General features: G+C 47.6%; 1 non-coding gene across 1 annotated transcript; it reads left to right on the top strand.

Annotated features, from left to right (window-relative positions):
• Positions 1 to 5,837: 5,837 nt before the first annotated feature.
• On the top strand, positions 5,838 to 5,946 carry LOC114816786. The gene has a single exon (XR_003764593.1). It is a non-coding gene; the product is annotated as a U6 spliceosomal RNA (small nuclear RNA).
• The last annotated feature ends 540 nt before the right edge of the window (positions 5,947 to 6,486 follow it).

The following is a 6,486-nucleotide window of genomic DNA, read 5'->3' as shown; positions in this document are numbered from 1 at the left end:
GGTGGTCCCACTTGGGGCTCACAGTCTTCATCCCCATTTTCCAGATGAGGTCACTGAGGCCCAGAGAAGCAAAGTGACTTGCCCACAGTCACACAGCTGACAAGTGGCAGAGCTGGGATTCGAACCCACGACCTCTGACTCCCAAGCCCGGTCTCTTTCCACTGAGCCACACTGCTTCTCTTCTTCATCCCAGGACTGCAGCTGGGACCTCTTGCAGACCCAGACCTTGGGTGCTGGGTCACTTCGTGGGAAAGGCCCCGCGGCTGCCCAAGAGAGAATGAATGAATGAATGAATGAATGAATGAATGAATGAATGAATGAATGATGGCATTTGTTAAGCGCTTACTATGTGCAAAGCACTGTTCTAAGTGCTGGGGAGGATACAAGGTGATCAGGTTGTCCCACATGGGGCTCACAGTCTTCATCCCCATTTTCCAGATGAGGTTACTGAGGCCCAGAGAAATGAAGAATAGAACTTGATTCTATTTATTGCTATTGTTCCTGTCTGTCCGTCTCCCCCGATTAGACTGTAAGCCCGTCAGAGGGCAGGGACTGTCTCTGTTACCGATTTGTACATTCCAAGCTCTTAGTACAGTGCTCTGCACCTAGTAAGTGCTCAATAAATACTATTGAATGAATGAATGAAGTGACTTGCTCACAGTCACATAGCTGACAGGCGGCTGAGCCGGGATTTGAACCCATGACCTCTGACTCCCAGGCCCGGCTCTTTCCACTGAGCCACGCTGCTTCTAGTCCTGGGGCCCAGATCTGCTTGTAAAGCTCCTGCCGGTTCATTCCCAGGGAAGGAAGGGCGGCGGCCTGGGCATCCGGCCCAGGCGTCAGGCCTTCCGGCCGGTGAGAAGGAGCAAATGACGACACGTGTCTAACAACTTTGCGGTACTGTGCTCTCCCAAGCTCTCTGAACAGTGCTCTGCGCACAGTAAGCTCTCAGTAGCGTGCTTGAGAAGCTGTCTGGCCTAATGGATAGAGCAGGGGGCCGGGAATCGGAAGGACCTGGATTCTAATCCCGACTTCACCACTTCTCTGCTTTGTGGCTTTGGGCGAGTCAGTTCATTTCTCTGGGCTTCAGTTACCTCATCTGTAAAATGGGGATTTAGACAGTGACCTCCAAGGGGGACAGGGACTGTTTCCCACCTGATTAACTTATATCTACCCCAGCGCTTAGTACAGTGGAAAGAGGACCGGCTTGGGAGTTAGAGATCGTGAGTTCTAATCCTGGCTCCTCCATTTGTCAGCTGCGTGACTGTGGGCAAGTCGCTTGACTGCTCGGTGCCTCAGTTCCCTCATCTGGAAAATGGGGCTGAGGACTATGAGCCCCACGTGGGACGGCCTGATGACCCTGCATCTCCCCTGGGTGCTAAGAACAGTGCTTGGCACATAGTAAGTGCTTAGCAAATGCCATTATTATTATTATTCTCTGCGGCCTCAGTTCCCTCATCTGGGAAATGGGGCTGAAGACCGTGAGCCCCATGTGGGACAACCTGATGGCCTTGCATCTCCCCAGTGCTTAGAACAGTGCTCGGCACATAATAAGCGCTTAACAAATACCAACATTAATTATTATTATCATAAGCCCGTTATTGGGCAGGGATTGTCTCTCTCTGTCACCGAACTGTACACTCTGAGCGCTGAGTACAGTGCTCTACACATAGAGAAGCAGCGTGGCTCAGTGGAAAGAGCCCGGGCTTGAGAATCCGAGGTCGTGGCTTCTAACCCCGGCTCTGCCACTTGTCTGCTGTGTGACCTTGAGCAAGTCACTTCACTTCTCTGTGCCTCAGTGACCTCATCTGGAAAATGGGGATTAAGACTGTGAGCCCCAGGTGGGACAACTTGATCGGTTTGTATCTCCCCCGGCGCTTAGAACAGTGCTTGGCACAAAGTAAGCGCTTAACAAAGACCACAGTTATTATTAGTATTAAATGAATAGAAGAATCGATATCCACGCAGCGTTAATAAACGAAATAGAATCATAAATCTGGCAGTTTAAAGCAATAACCGGCCTCGATTTCGCTGTTGGGCCCCGGCCCTGCTTCCCATTCCTGGGGCGAAAGCGCCCCCTGCTGGAGCCCCAGAGGAACGTCGCTGTTCTCCTCCCGCAGTGCTCGTGCCGCCAAGCCTATTTATTGAGCGCTCCCCGCGTGCAAAGCACTGCACTAAGCGCTCTGGAGAGGACACGCTCACACCCAACAGTCCCTGGAGACGCTGTCCCTGTCAGGGCTGGGTTTGGTGGGGGGCGGCGAGAGCGAGGATGAGATGCCAGGTAGTGGGGCACAGTGGAAAGAGGCTGCGCTTGGGAGTCAGAGGGCGTGGGTTCGAATGCCGCCTCTGCCACTTGTCTGCCGGGTGGCCGTGGGCAAGTCACTTCACTTCTCTGGGCCTCAGTTACCTCATCTGTAAAATGGGGATTAAGACTGTGAGCCCCACCTGGGACAACCTGATTCCCCTGTGCCTACCCCAGCGCTTAGAACAGTGCTCTGCACATAGTAAGCGCTTAACAAATACCAACATTATTATTATTATTATTCTCTGAGCCTCAATGACCTCCTCTGTCAAATGGGGATGAAGACTGGGAGCCCCACGTGGGACAACCTGATCTCCTTGTAACCCCCCAGCGCTTAGAACAGTGCTTTGCACATAGTAAGTGCTTAAAAATGCCATTATTATTATTATGTTTTAGCTGGGAGCCCGTCGTTGGGCAGAGATGGTCTCTATCTGTTGCCCAGTTGTCCATTCCAAGCTCTTAGTACAGTGCTCTGCACATAGTGAGTGCTCAGTAAATACTATTGAATGAATGGGTTCTAATCCCATCTACTGAGATGGGGAGCCCCACGTGGGACAGGGATTGTGTCCCATCTGACCCCCTTCTAACCACCCCAGCGCTTAGTACAGTACCTGACACATAGTTAAGAACTTGACAAATACCATTATCATTATTATTAATCCCGGCTCAACCAGGTGTCTGCTCTGAGAAGCAGCAAGGCTCAGTGGAAAGAGCCCGGGTGCAGGAATCAGAGGTCATGGGTTCTAATCCCGCCTCCGTCACTTGTCAGCTGTGTGACTTTGGGAGAGTCACTTCACTTCTCTGGGCCTCGGTTACCTCATCTGGAAAATGGGGACGAAGACTGTGAACTCGACGTGGGACCACCTGATTACCTTGCATCTCCTCCGGGGTGCTTGGCACAGAATAAGCGCTTAGCAAATACCATTGCTATCATTATTCTCCGCGGCCTCAGTTACCTCATCTGGAAAATGGGGAGGAAGACTGTGAGCCCCACCTGGAACAACCTACCTTGCATTCATTCATTCAATCGTATTTATTGATCACTAACTGTGTGCAGAGTACTGTACTAAGCGCTTGGAAAGTACAATTCGACAATCTACCCCAGGACTTAGAACGGTGCTTGGCACATAGTATGCACTTAACAAATACCATCATCATTTTTACTATTATTGCTATTATTATTAATAACCCTGCAGAGGGGAGATTCGGATTCCTCGAGTAGAGAGGTCTCAGGGGGAGATGGAAGTGGAAACCAAAGACACGTTTGGGGGCAGGAGTTGGGGGATGGGGAGGATCTTCTCCCTCAACTTTATTTGATCCCTGCAGTGACAGAGCAGACTTGACTGATGCCTAGTTTCCTTCTGCCTCTAAATTTCTGATGCCTTTGGTCCTTACCCAGCCATAGCCAGCTGGCTTCATTCATTCAATTGTATTTATTGAGTGCTTACTATGTGCGGAGCTCTGTACTAAGCGCTTGGAAAGTACAAAGGACGCTGTGGACGTGAAACTCGAGGGCAGGGGGACACACATTGCTACCTTCTGGGAGGCACCAAGTGGGGAGATGAATTTCTTAGAGAAAAGAGTCGAGGTTCCACTTTCTTCCTGGGAATCTTGGGGCTAGTGAATTCTCCCAACTGCTCCTTTTACTCCCTAATAACAATTAAAAGAATAATAATAATCATCAATCAGTCATATTTATTGAGTGCTTACTGTGTGCATGACACTGTACTGAACTCTGCCCACAACGAGATCACAGTCTAGAGATGAGTTTACTGCAGACTGGAAGCATCTTGCGGGCAAGAATCACATCCACCAATTATATTGAATTGTACTTTCCCAAGCGCTTAGTGTTGTGTTGTGCAAACAGAGAGCGCTCAGTAAATACCACTGATTGGTGTTTGTACAGTTCTTAATATGTGCCAAGCTCTGTATTAAGTACTGGGATAGATACAGTATAAGCAGATCTGACCCAGTCCTTTTCCCACCTGAGGTTTACAGTCTGAGGAAGAGGGAGATCCGATAGCAGAGGAAACTGAGTCACAGAGAATAATAATAATAATAATGTTGGTATTTGTTAAGCGCTTACTATGTGCCGAGCACTGTTCTAAGCGCTGGGGTAGACATAGGGGAATCAGGTTGTCCCACGTGGGGCTCACAGTCTTAATCCCCATTTTACAGATGAGGGAACTGAGGCACAGAGAAGTTAAGTGACTTGCCCACAGTCACCCAGCCGACAAGTGGCAGAGCTGGGATTCGAACTCATGAGCCCTGACTCCAAAGCCCGTGCTCTTTCCACTGAGCAGAGAAGTTAAGTGACTTGCCAAAAGTTACACAGCAGTCAATTGGAGGAGCTAGGAATAGAACCCAGATTTCTTCTGATTCCTTTATTTTTCTTTAATGGTATCTGTTAAGCACTTATATGTTCCAGGCACCGTACTAAGCGCCGGGGTAGATTCAAGCTAACCGGTTTGGACACAGTCCAGGTCCTACATGGGGCTCACGGTCTTAATCGCCATTTTACAAGTGAGAGAGTTGAGGCACAGAGAAGTTAAGTGATTTGCCCAAGTTGGCACAGGAAAAAATGGTGGAGCCGGGATTTAGAATCCCCGACTCCCAGACCCATGCTCTTTCCTCTGCTGCTTCTCTAATTCATTCATTCATTCATTCATTCATTCATTCAATTGTATTTATTGAGCGCTTACCTTGTGCAGAACACTGGACTAAGTGCTTGAAAAGTACAAATTCAGCAACAAATAGAGACAATCCCTACCCAACAATGGGCTCACAGTCTAGAAGCAGGGAGACAGACAGCAGAGCAAAACAGAACGAAACAAAAACAAGACAACATTATCACGATAAATAGAATCAAGGGGATGTGCATCTCATTAACAAAATAGAGTAATTCATTGAGTGCTTACTGTGTGCAGAGCACTGTTTTAAGCGCTTGGAAAGTACGCCTTTAATAATGATTGCCTTCCCCTCTAAACTGTGAGCTCGTTCTGGTCAGGGGAACTGTAGGCAGGGAATGTGTCTGTTTATTGTTCTGGTGTACACTCCCAAGTGCTCAGTACAGTGCTCTGCACACAATTAGAGTTAATAATAATAACTGTGGTATTTGTTAATTGCTTACTAAGTGCCAGGCACTGTACTAAGCACTGGGGTGGATACAAGCAAATCAGGTTGGAAACGAGCCCTGTCCCACAAGGGGCTCACTGTTTCAATCCTCATTTTTATATGAGGTAACTGAAGCACAGAGAAGTAAAATGACTTTCTCAAGGTCACACAGCAGTCAAGTGGTAGAGCCACAATTGATTGATAAAACCAGTAGCAATAACGTGTATTTGTGTTTGTATATATATATACTGGTATACACACACACACACACACACACAATTACTACAGTTTTATATATACATGTAGTCTGTATATAACGTATACAGAAGATAGAGAATACGTATAACTATAGTGTAAATACAAAATATACTATGCTTGATATGATAGACTCTATATAAAACTAGATAGTTACACATCTTCAGTGGCATTTATAGAGCGGCACTTATACTAAAATTGGAATGATACAGAGAAGATTAGCATGGCCCCAGCTCAAGGATGACATGCAAATTCATCAAGCGTTCTATATTTTTATCTGTAATTTATTTATATTGATGTTGTTGATGCCTGGCCACTTGTTTTGTTTTGTCTGGTTGTCTGTCTCCCCGCTTCTAGACTTGTGAGCCCATTGTTGGGTAGGGATTGTCTCTATCTGTTGCCGAATTGTACTTTCCAAGCGCATAGTTCAGTGCTCTGCACAGAGTAAGCGCTCAATAAATACGATCGAATGTATGAGTGAATGAGATCTCTTACTGTAAGAAGTGGGCAATCTGGTGGAGAGCCTTGAAGCCGAGCGTGAAGTCACAGTAATGACACTAATAATTAAGGGCCTACTGTGTGCTAAGTGCTGGGGAGAAATACATTGGTGAGAGTTATGAACAGTCCCTAGTTCACAGGGGGCTCACCACCTAAGACTAAAAGCGGGAGGGAGTGGGTGACAGACCCAAAGGGAAAGATGAACACTCAAAAATGATGCAAGAGACATGGATGACGATAAGGGGGTGGAATAGGGCATGGTGGCCGGAGGAGCAGAGTTCAGGCTCTCTGCGGTTTGGTCTGAGAGCCTACTCACT

This window comes from Ornithorhynchus anatinus, chromosome 14 (genome assembly GCF_004115215.2).
Source record: "Ornithorhynchus anatinus isolate Pmale09 chromosome 14, mOrnAna1.pri.v4, whole genome shotgun sequence".
In the NCBI taxonomy this organism is placed as follows: domain Eukaryota; kingdom Metazoa; phylum Chordata; class Mammalia; order Monotremata; family Ornithorhynchidae; genus Ornithorhynchus; species Ornithorhynchus anatinus.
The sequence above is the reverse complement of the archived record's forward strand: the minus strand, read 5'-3'. Positions and strand labels throughout refer to the sequence as shown.